Below are 12,851 nucleotides of genomic sequence, written 5' to 3'. Positions count from 1 at the left end.
TCAAGGAAGTGCATCAAGGCCTGTCACCTTGTATAACTGCACTGCACCTTAGGGCCTGGCATGAATACTACATCAGTTAACCAATGTTACCGCATGGACTGTAACTGGCAGAATCACCTGGCACCTGCTTGCTGACCAGGCCGCTTCTTAAAAGCAGTGGTAATTACTGATGAGCAGCAGCTGCGCTCCCAGGTCTGCCACACCCAAATTGCCAAGATTCAACTAATGCCACACGTTAAAACAGGAAGTGTTACAAAAGTAAAAGTAGAGGGGAGTCTGGCCAAGGACCACAATACGCACCCTATTAATATTAAATGATTGTTACAGTTTATCATGTGGTAAATAATTGATGCAAACATATGGCATCTCTTCTGTGCAATGTACATCCTCCCAAAGTCCATCTTTGAGGAATAAATGTTTTAGTAGGACGGGATTATTGATTTTTTTTCCTCCCCAAAACATTTACTGATTTTACTTACCTCTTAATCAAGTTGTGCACAGAGACCAGTCCCATCAGGATCTGACTCTTCAAAGTTAGTGAAATCCTAATCAAACCTTCCGTCCATATTTTGTCATTATCTTGAAAAAAAGTCAAATTGAAATAAGCCATACCTTAAGATGTTTGTCACAATGTCATAGATACCAAAATCTAAATCCAGCAAGCCAACATAATTTTAAGTGACCCACATAAGGAATGATGTATTTGTTCTATTTAGTTTGGCTGAGAATCTGTCCTGAAATTGCAATTTCACTCCCGCTGATGGCAATAGAAGTCTAATATCTACGTTAACTGAGAACGATGACAGGATTCACCCAATGCTTTTAAAACAGCAATAGTGTAGATTCCAATATTTATCCAACGCTGTTTTCATTTCTTCAGCTAAATAAAGACAATTGTGCTTTCATAATAATACAGTATAAGTGCATGTTTTTTCACAGCCATAACGAATCTTGAAGGCTGTCGCCCTTGCCATGAAAATAAAGTTTGACCACAGGATAGTCCGGACACGAAACATTTTCTTTCAACTGGTGACAAAATTAGTTGGAGGACTTTCGATTAAAATGCAAGTGATTCGATTCAATGACATCTTTTGTATTGGTCAATTTTTCAGCTGAATTGCATTATGAAGTCAAATCCAGGCTTCATCTCGATTATTGACCTTTCAAATCACTCAATGAACCAATGCATTTTCCAGGTGATCGTGGATGGCGACCAGTTTCACAGTGAACAGTGATTTTACACATTTGACCCATCAGACAAGATAATTAAACACAAATAGGCAAACAGATGGATTACTGTTTGTAGTTTTAGTAAACTAGTTGGCAAATGTTCTTTATACAGTATGTACAGTCATGGACAAAATTATTGGCACCCTTGGAATTTTTCCAGAAAATACAGCATTTCTCACAGAAATTAATGCAATTACAAATGTTTTCAGTATGAATGTGTTTATTTATTGGATGTGCATCGTAAAAACACAAAAAAGCTTGGGAAAAATGTATATATATATTTATTGTATCAATATTTGGTTGCACATCATTTTGGAAGAAATAACAGAAAGCAATCGCTTCCTATAACCATCAACAAGTTTCATGCACCTGTTCTAGGTCTCTCAGATTTGAAGGGTGCCTTCTTGCAACAGCAGTTTTGAGATCTATCCTTAGTGTTCAATATGATTTAGATCTGGACTCATCGATGGCCACCTCAGAAATCTCCAGCGCTTTGTCTCCAACCATTTCTTGGTGCTATTTGAGGTATAATTTGGGTCAGTGTTCTGTTGGATCACCCATGACCTCTGACGCAGACCAAGTTTTCTGACACTACATCCTACATTGCGGCCCAAAACATTTTGATGGTCTCCAGATTTCATGACTCCTTGCACACATTTATAATTCCTGCAGTATTTATTCAGGATTTATCGTAGGTTTTTGTGCTTTTGAATGAATTAATCGAATTATAATGTATTCTTATGTGGAAATCCGTCTCGGAATACAACCAATTTGACATACAAACCAGATTCTGGAATGAATTAAATTCCTATGTCGAAGTACCACTGTACAATGAAGGAAGAGCCAATCTCATCTGTACATTGAGAGAAAAATTCATGTTTGTGTTTATATAATGCAGCATTCTATGACGCTACAGTTAAAAAAATGCTTATATTGTCAAAAACTAACAATGAATAGTCATGATAAAGTAATCTTTTCCATCTTGATCGTGCCACTTGAAGCAAAGGATGACAACGAACAACACTTTTATGTACTTGGCTGGAATGTTACAAGTGTATAACAAAAGTGAGTACACCCCTCGCATTTCTGCAGATATTTAAGTATATCTTTTCATGCGACAACACTGACAAAATGACACTTTGACACAATGAAAAGCAGTCTGTGTGCAGCTTATATAATAGAGTTAACTTATTTTCCCCTCAAAATAAAGCCATTAATATCTAAAACCCTGGCAACAAAAGTGAGTACACTCCTATGAAAAAATGTACATCCCTAAATGTCCATATTGAGTACTGCTTGTCATTTTCCCTCCAAAATTTCATGTGACTTGTTACAGGAGTGCTGCCAGCATTGCTGCAGAGATCGAAGAGGTGGGGGGGTCAGCCTGTTAGTGCTCAGACAATACTCCGCACGCTACATTAAATCGATGTGCATGGCTGTCTCCCCAGGAGGAAGCCTCTTCTGAAGACGGTGCACAAGAAAGCCCGCCCGTTTCATCAGACCATAGGACATGGTTTCAGTAATCCATGTGCTTTGTTGACATGTCATCAGCAAACTGTTTGCGGGCTGACCCCACCACCTCTTCAATCTCTGCAGCAATGCTGACAGCACTCCTGTAATGAGTCACTTAATATTTTGGAGGGAAAATGACAAGCAGAACTGAATTTGGACATTTAGGGATGTACGTTTTTTCATAGGGGTGTACTCACTTTTGTTGCCAGGGGTTTAGATATTAATGGCTATGTTTTGAGTTATTTTGAGGGGAAAATAAATTAACTCTATAATATAAGCTGCGCACAGGCTACTTTTCATTGTGTCAAAGTGTCATTTTGTCAGTATTGTCCTATGAAAAGTTATACTTAAACATCTGCAGAAATGCAAGGTGTGTACTCACGTTTGTTATACACTGTAGAATTGAGGTATGGTGATTTTGCAGATAAACCGATATTAACTAGGTCAGGGGTCCCCAACCTATTCCACTAAGGCACACTGTGGGTGCAGGATTTCATTCTTACCAAACAAGATGACAACACTTTTTCCCCAATCTGGTGTTTTACAAGTGCAATCAGTTGATTGCAGTCAGGTGTGGCTTGTTTTAGCAGAAGCCTCATTGGTTCAACTGTCTCTGCTGGATCGGCTGGAACAAAAACCAGGACCCACAGTGTGCCTTGAGGACTGGGTTGAAAACCCCTGAACTAGGTAAACAAAAACAAAAAAAAAGACCTCACTGCCTGTTATGGCATCAAAACATGCAGCAGTTGATGACACCATGTCAGCTACTCCCTAGTTCTGCTTGAGGCAGCTGTAGTCTCCCTTACCTTTGGGCAAGGGCTTTGAATAAGAAAAATGTCACTGTGCAACATAGAACAACAATGTTACAAAAGGTCACATACTCATAGACATTAATTTCATATCAATGTATTCACAGGTGGGCACTAAGTATGAACAACAAAAATAAAAAGAACAAATGGTAGGAAATTGGACTCAATGAATGTGCTCGAACTTTGCGAAACCACCTACAAAGTTGGATTTCCTGGAAAATACATGAAAGCTAAGGCAAATCCATCATGAACAACTAAACAGAAAAGAACAAGGTTACAATGGTCTAAGAAAAAGGTGCCAAGGACTGTAGATGGCTGGATGAAAGTCATAGTTATGAATTGTGATGAATTGCGAAACTGTATTGGGCAAGATGATGCTGCTGCAACTTTTTTTGTTGCCATTCCAGTGAGCTTTATAAGAAGACATAAATAAAGAATACATGAAAATTTCCACAGCCATTGATGATTTAAAGGTGCAAATTAAGGTGCTGGAGAAATAGCATTTGTTACATCTTCAATAAAATTAAGTTTACACATTTTTGGGCACATTTTTATCCCATCAGTAAAAAAGGATGTTTGTGGATGACAAAATCTTTCTTTAAGACAGTAATACTTCTCGCAACCAAATTGAGACAAACGTTTTGTTTCTTTTTTACTGTTGTCGCAATACCCATGTTTTCAACGTGATATTGATTCTCAAAAAAATACTCTAGCGTCTTTGGCGTAACTTGCATGCTGCTTAGGCTCCCTTGACACAGGATTGTTGGGTGACCATTAAGTGATCAAAAAGTGGCTTGATCTCATAGCAATCTCCTCAAAGCCTCAAAAAACTATTTCTGCGTAAATGTTTTGGAAGACCGTGGTGCGATCAATGGTGTTCTTCGTCAGAACTTTTCACTTCTGGACGAAGAGTTTGATTACATTGCAATTACAATGCACTTCACTACATTTTATCATTTCGCTTCACCAAAGGACGAAAACTCATTTGTCAAGCAGTAAACAAAGAACTTAATATTTATAGAAGGGAAACTAGATCCGACAACTGTTTGCCAAGCTCAGGAAGAGAACCTGTGATTGGACTTGGTTGGCTAAACAAATGCGCGAGTGTTTTCTTCCTATTACTTTTTAAATAAACCTTGTGATTGAGAACAACATTTTTTAGTCTGGTCGCTTACCAATAAATGGGTCTGATTGTACAATGAATTTTATTTTTTTCAGTGAAATGTAAAAAACGTAAACACTATATGACGTCATATTCTTCGACCTTTAAGAAATCGCTTTACTCAGTGAGCGTTGAGAGACGGTTTTGGCCGGAGTCAAAACTTTGAAGAGACTGATAGCCTTGTGTAGATCCCTGGAAGATCATCGAGAGTCTTTGGCGACAGCTGAGCGCTTGTTGAAAGAATGACATTTTTTCATCGCTCAATGGTCGCCGAATGATCACTAACCCTGTGTTAAGTACGGTTTAGCAAATATGGACAACCATTCACCCCCTAGTCACACATCACCTAGTGTAAAACTGAACCCATGTCGAACAGATTTCAAGGTAGCAAGCAATTACACTGTCAGTGACTGGTATGCAACTTTTCCGGTTTAATTACACATAATTCACAGGCTACTGCAGAATATAAAAGTCCTTGCAAAACAAGTAATATCTGTTAACTACTTTAGTAAAGTTTATTGTTGACAGGACATTCATCAAGCCATCAGTATTAGCCAGGAGTAGGGTTGGGTACAGAGTCGACACCCAGTATCAATTTGGTACTGGTTCCAAAGCAACCATGGTGTCACACTTAGACAAGATGTAGCGGACTCAGATGCAGAATACAGTCTTTTAATAACATAAATCAGGGTTCACTAAATCCGGACCTCAGTGCCACTTTTCCTGTCGTATTTTCCATGGCTCCCTCCTCCAACACACCTGAATCAAAATAATCAGAATCATTATCGGGCTTCTGGAGAGGTTGCTGATGACATAATCATTTGATTCAGGCGTGTTAGGAGAGAGAGACTTGGAAAACACGACAGGAAAAGTGGCACCAAGGTCCAGATTTAGTGAACCCTGATATAAATGTTCAGAGGTAGGTACAAACTGAGGGCGCTCCAGCAGGAGGAACAAACAGGCTATGAAACAAAAATAAAACAAACGAGAAACGTGAGCCAGGCAAAATGCCCTGGAGTTTACCAAAGGGCTACGCATGAGGCACAAAATAACAAAGAGCTATGAAAAAAATACTATGAACAACTTACAACTTAGAATATCTTTGGCTATGGACTGGCTTTGGTGGCAACGAAGGGCGAAGACACTTTGGCACGAGACTAGGGAGTAACATACAATTTAAGCACATGAGGAATGGGGCACAGGTGAGACAGCAGGAAGGGTGAGTGGTGGAAACAGGAGGGTGAGGCTTGAGGCTTCAAAATAAAGCAGAAAGAGACAATTTACCAAGATGTGACAACCCTCACCCAGGCATGACACATGGGTAGGTTACCCATTGAATAAAAAAGTATATATATATATATATATATATATATATATATATATATATATATATATATATATATATATATATATATATATAGGGCTGTCAAATTATTAAAATTTTTAATCGAGTTAATTACAGCTTTAAAACTAATTAATCGTAATTAATCGCAATTCAAACCATCTATAAAATATGCCATGTTTTTCTGTAAATTATTGTTGGAATGGAAAGATAAGACACAAGATGGATATATATACATTCAACATACGGTACATAAGGACTGTATTTGTTTATTATGACAATAAATCAACAAGATGGCATTAACATTATTAACATTCTGTTAAAGCGATCCATGGATAGAAAGACTTGTAGTTCTTAAAAGAAAAATGTTAGCACAAGTTATAGAAATTTTATATCAAAACCCCTCTTAATGTTTTCGTTTTAATAAAATTTGTAAAATTTTCAATCAAAAATAAACTAGGAGCCCGCCATTATTGATGTCAATAATTACTTAAACAATGCTCATGGGTGCTGAAACCTATAAAATCAGTCACACCCAAGCGCCAGCAGAGGCCCGCAAAACTCCATAAAACACAACAAGTGAGCGTTTCACTATACTGTCATTTAAATCTGTCTGAGCGGGGCATCTGCGTTAATTGCATCAAATATTTTAACGTGATAAATGAATAAAATGAATTACCGCCCGTTAACACGATAATTTTGACAGCCCTAATATATATATATATATATATATATATATATATATATATATATATATATATATATATATATATATATATATATATATATATATATATATATATATATATACAAATTGGTGACTAATCTTACAACGTTGTATATAGCGTGCAATATGAAACAAAGATAAAACTCAATTTTTAAAATAATAAGAATTTATTGGTAATATTGTAACATACTGTATAACCTGGTGCAATCAAAGAACAATCAATATATTCAGCTATATCATGATTACCAAAATTTAACAGTGAGTTTTGTTATAATCGTATGTAGCACTTTTGGCAATTTCTATTATGTCTTGTTGGCTGCACTTCATGGCACTTCAGCTCGCAATTCACTTTGACTTGAAGGTAGTTCGTAAGTGTGTCCAATTATATATTAAAAAGGTCAATTGATAAAATTAACTTACCGATGCAATCTTTGAGTCAGGGAACATTTCTTTTGCTAATTCTGAGAAGTGATCAGCAATAGTTGCAGGCAAATTGTGTTCGGCAACAAATTGGCAGAATGAAATCTCCGCTTTTGTCACTTTTCATTCTGCAGACTTCATCTTTATGACCAGTGTTGTTAATCTTACTTTTAAAAAGTCATTAATTAGTTACAAATTACTTCTCCTAAAAAGTACTTGAGTTAGTAACTCACTTACCTGAAGGTAAGAGTAATTAGTTGGTGTAATGTAGCTGGTGTTACCTTTCATGTTTTTTTTTTTTTTTTCATTAAAAAAAAGAAAGAAAGAAAGAAAGAAAACATAGTAACCCTTGCTATGTTTGGAAATCGTTTAATGTTGTGAATCCACTGTTAAAGTTTTTAAAATTGCTACCGTTATTGCATCAGTTCCCGTCTGTCTACTTTCGACATGTTAAAGTTTTAAAACTGTTTCATCATTTAAAGATAGATTCAAGTAAAGATTTTGCCGATTTAGGAGTATTTTAGATAAAAAGTTACTTAACCCTTTAAGGTCTGGGCCTATTTTGTCTGATTTTGCATGCCTTTGAAGTTGCCTTTATATTTCAAAGACAGAATTGTTTACGATGGCCTGGTTTGGTCCCTTTTTTTGTGACACCTTGAACTTCATGTCCAAACTGTTGTTTCCTTCACTGACCAATTATAAATCATAATTTTGGGCCCAAAAAGACCAAAAATTCCAAAATCGTTTTGTCAAAATTTTTAATATTGATGTCCAATTGACAACCAAACATGCGCAACGAACCGTTTTGAAACTTTGTAATATTTATTCAACATGTTAGGATGAACATTCAACCAAAAAAATTTAGAATAAATAGTCTTTTATTTGACAATTCAACATAAACAACAGGTATAGCCATAGGCGTTTTTTGCATTTATACATGCTCTAGTCAAAACAGGTTATATACAGCAGACCAAACAGTGAAGAACAGTGAAAAAATATACCATCTAACACAAAAAGTGTTTAGAGGCCATCTCTTTATGAGTTTAGGTATTGCGGCCCATCACCTGATGAAAACTATGTACACACAATCAAGCTTCTTGAACACACATTTATATACACAAATTGAGAAGACTGATTGTGGGAAAAAATATATATATATAACATTGGGGAAAAAAGTATTTTCAAAAATATTTACAATAAACAAGTTAAATTTTTTTCAGGCATGCCACTCCGAAAAGCAGTTTCGTCCTGGAATTAGACACAGGGCTACATCACAGCCCACACTTCCATGGGGTGTCGGTCCTCTTTCCACCCTTCCATTTTCATTTCACTTTACTTTCATTGTCACTATAAATGTACATGAAACAAAAGTCAGTATTTATGAAAATAATAAAGTATAAAATAAAAATATATACAGCAATAAATAATAATGGAAATCTATATGTATGACAATAGAAAGAATACCGTAGCTGAATATGTGCTACATCCCTAATCTTCATATAGAAAGAAGACCACAAATTATACTTTGATCTGATATGCACATTTTATTATTACATACACAAACACGCACTTATATTGCATCAAAATTAACTTTGTCTTGCAATATCAAAAGAAACTTTTACAGCATTAAAAAAAAAAAAAAAAAAGTGAGTTGGCTTACCTCTGCTCGTCGATGGCGTCACCCACGTGTTCAAATCCGTCACTATCTTCACTCGAGGACTCTTCCGAAGAAGACGATGATGACGAATTTGGACCACCCTCTTCCTCAAGTTGATCAAAAAGCACAATTGCTTGCGCTAAATTTAGTTTTCCGTTCATCCTCAAAGTCACACAAAGTCGCTCGCCCGCTTGCTTGATTCAAACGGCCGTCGCTCGCCCGTCGCTGCGTCAGAACACTCCTGCCTCTCGTTCGGTGGAACCTCGCACGTTATATTTATAAAAAAAAAAAAAAACGCATTTTGTGCTTCCACTGTGACTTCGAAAGGGTTCGTTTGATTTGTGTTTTTTTCATGGAGCTTCCGTTTTGAAAAAGGACAAGAAATTATGGAAATATAGACATAAACAAATGATCCATGCAGCGTTTTAATGTTTTTTTGAGAGGACAATAAAACTATAAAACTTAAATGACAATATCTCACGTTTTAGTTGGTCGATTGACTTCAAATAACAACGAGAGTAAACCGCAACTTCCGCACTTTAAAACGAGACCAACCAATGGCATGTGGGTGACGTAATTAAGACGCGAGGGTGCTTCAAAGACGACGTGCGCTGAGGACGCGCCGGCGCGTCCTTCGACTCTCAAGGGTTAAGTTCGCTAGGAAGGGTCACTACAACAGAGCCTTTCTGAGAAGTCTACTGCTTCAAAATGGCGGCTTTTTATTAACGCCGCCGTCTGTCATTTCCCATGTAGTTCTATAAGTATTTGATATCTAGGCTTAGATTGTAGCCTGTCGGCTACAGTCAGGAAATATTGGAGATCATGTCAACAGATCATGACCCGACTCCCTGCTCTTATTTTGTTCCTCTTGCGCTCTTTTTGACAGTGACAGGGGTGGGGAGGGGTTGCGGCTAGCACTATTGATTAAATAAATGTCACTTCCATTGCTGTCAATACAACATTTAGGGGTTTTAAAATAACATTGCTACTGCTTTATGACAGCGACAAAAGAATTGGAGGAAAATCACTTTAAATGAGAATTTAATGTACGGGGTGGAACCTTTTATATTTACAAAAAAAAAAAAAAAAAAAATTTTGGGGTGGGCTCCTAGCTATACTTTCACCTAAGGCTCTGAGTCACCCAGGGCCGGCCCTACCCAAAATGACCAAGAAATGAGAACGCCATAAAGTTAATGAGGAAATGACACAAAATTAACTAATTGCTTGCCACAAAAGACATGAAATTCATTGAAACTAGGGGGACTGGCTCCGAATGCTCATCTTTCAGTGCCACTGATGGCGCTAGAAAGCAAATCCATTTTGAAAGGGAGGGGCGAATGAACGTATCCCCATGCACTTTTTCCAGAAATTGCATTTTCTAGTTTATGTATGTTATTCTTTTTTATCCTTTCTCATTTCCAAGATTCAGGTTCCTTTGTTACTCTGTGTATTGCTTGTACACAGTTTTCAATAACTTTTTCCTTGTCATGTTTTTGTCCCAAGTTTATATTGCCGAAGATCTTTTCTTGCTACTTGTGTTTTGTTTTGGACTTTGAAGCTGGACTGTTTCACACGCCAGGAAAATGAACCTTTTATTGAAACCTGCATCTCTCGCCTCGTCTCATGCATTTGAGTCCAGCCCCCCACTGTGACAGCTGGCCAGTTGCGAATCCAAACCACAGATTATCCCGGCGGCACAGATGGCATCTTTTTTACTCCCAATGACCATGACATACAACTTCGGGGAAAGGCACTTCCTCCTTCTCCACCAAACAGCCATTTTCTCACTCAAACTCTGTATAATCAATCCAACAACACTGTGAACTGACCCAACATTCTGTAAACCTCAACACAGTGTCTTGTGCCTTTTTATCATTTTAACATTATTCAATCATTTTAATACTGATCCATCTCCTGTTTCTTTTCCTTACAGAGCTCAGCAATGTGGTAATGTTGCAACAATTGTTTCCACCTAGAATTTTTGGCATACCAGCCAAACAGCTGACGTACCCTGATGGGTGTAGGATAATCATGAACCTCGCCTAATTGAATTATACTAGGTGTGTTTCTCGTTCCGACGTTTAAGTTATTAACAGAGAACAAAAGGACATTAAACCGCCCTTCACGCAAACTAGCTGCTATTATAATTTTGAGCTTTTATCTCAGACCTCTTTAAGGGTTTATGGCATTATAGAAATACCTATTGGCTAACTACTACGTCACTGCTCCATGCATCCCCAAACCTTTGATAAAACAAACTTAAAACCAAAGATTGCTTCTCAGAGAGCCTCCTGATTGTTGTCAAGTTCCAGAGAGGCCACAGCCAACACCTGCCACTGATCATGGCTGGTGCTGTTGTTGAGAGAGTAACCAGCACAAAATTGCTCTGAGTGTATATCAATGAGGACCTCTCTTGGACCACTAACACCACGACACTAGCCAAGAAAGCACAGCAGTGCCTCCACTTCCTAAGGAAACTGAATCACGCTATGGCCACGTTCTACAGAGCGACAACAGGATAGCCCTGCAGGGTATAGTGAACACAGCAAGGAAAAGCATTAATGCTCCTCTTCCATCCTTCCACCTACACCACCCGCCTCACCCGCAAGGCTGCCACAATTATGAGAGATGTGAGACACCCAGTGAACAACTTTTTCAGCTTGTTGCCCTCTGGAAAGAGGTACAGGAGCCTCCGGTCCAGAACTACCAGACTCACAAACAGCTTCATCCACCAGGCCGTCAGGATGTTGAACTCCCTCACTTGCCTCCCATCACTGATTTCACACATACACGCACATAAACGCATAGAGCACTATAATGTACTTCCTCATAATACCTGCTTGGGCCTTGCAATACACAACAATGGTACTGTTCAATTGTTGCTTGTCACTGTCACTACATCACTTTATTATTATTATTATTATATTATGATTACGATTAGTCCTATTTGTCAATTTTTAACAGTCATGTTTGTGTTCCAATGTATGCATTTCTCTCAAAATGTTAGTCTTGTGTCTGTGTCCTTGATAGAGATAGAGAGAAACACAGTTTCCTTTTCCTTGAATGACCTGTGCATATGAAGAAAATGACAATAAAACTGACTTTGACTTTATCTTTGTTTATGATTCTTTTTTGCACAAATTAACTGCCATTTATTGTTCTCAGTATTCACCAGAGTAACAAAAACAAAAACTAAAATAAGACAAATAAATTAATTAATTAATCAATTAATTAAAATAAATTAAAAAAAAAAAAAAAAAAAAAAAAGGCGGTGCCAAACCGGGGTTATACCAGGTCAAGCTGGGCCTCAAATTCACATACAAACTTCCTCTCTGCTGGTTCTTCAAAATGTTACAATGAACAAAAACTTTCTTCTGATGAATTATTTTAATAAGCATAATAAATAAGTGTCTTACCAAACAACCATGTGTATAGGTGTGTCATCCATTAATGACAGAGAGATCAGGCTAAAACATACGCATTATTTAAGGCATGTTTCACACAATGAAAAATACTGACATGACTTGATTAAGTTGACTAATTAAGTCATGAGGACATTTCTTTGTACCCACGAGCACCGCCCTGATTCTTATATTGTGCCTTTTCTCTCCCGCAACTCTTTAAGTCCCCATGGTATTGTGAAGAAAACATTTTCTTGAAACACAGACTTGTGGTGGTCCTTTTTGTTCCCCTAAGCTGTTTTATTTAAGTCAAAATTACACTGTGAAGAAAAAGTGCTTCAAACATTTCCTTACACCAGAGATATTATATCACTTAATAATAATAATAATAGCTAAACTACGCATCATTTGACAAAATACTTTTTAAAGTTAGGTACAGGTAACTGACGTACAGTTGCCAAAGTGTGGTTGAGAACTTGTCTGATGTGTCATGTGACATGACGGTGACTGCTGTTTTTAACATTCCAGGGTTGGTTCAAACCCTCGTATAAAAGGACTGCTCGGTGTCACTTTCCGCACAAAGCATCTCAA

Source organism: Corythoichthys intestinalis, chromosome 2 (genome assembly GCF_030265065.1).
Source record: "Corythoichthys intestinalis isolate RoL2023-P3 chromosome 2, ASM3026506v1, whole genome shotgun sequence".
In the NCBI taxonomy this organism is placed as follows: domain Eukaryota; kingdom Metazoa; phylum Chordata; class Actinopteri; order Syngnathiformes; family Syngnathidae; genus Corythoichthys; species Corythoichthys intestinalis.
The sequence above is the reverse complement of the archived record's forward strand: the minus strand, read 5'-3'. Positions refer to the sequence as shown.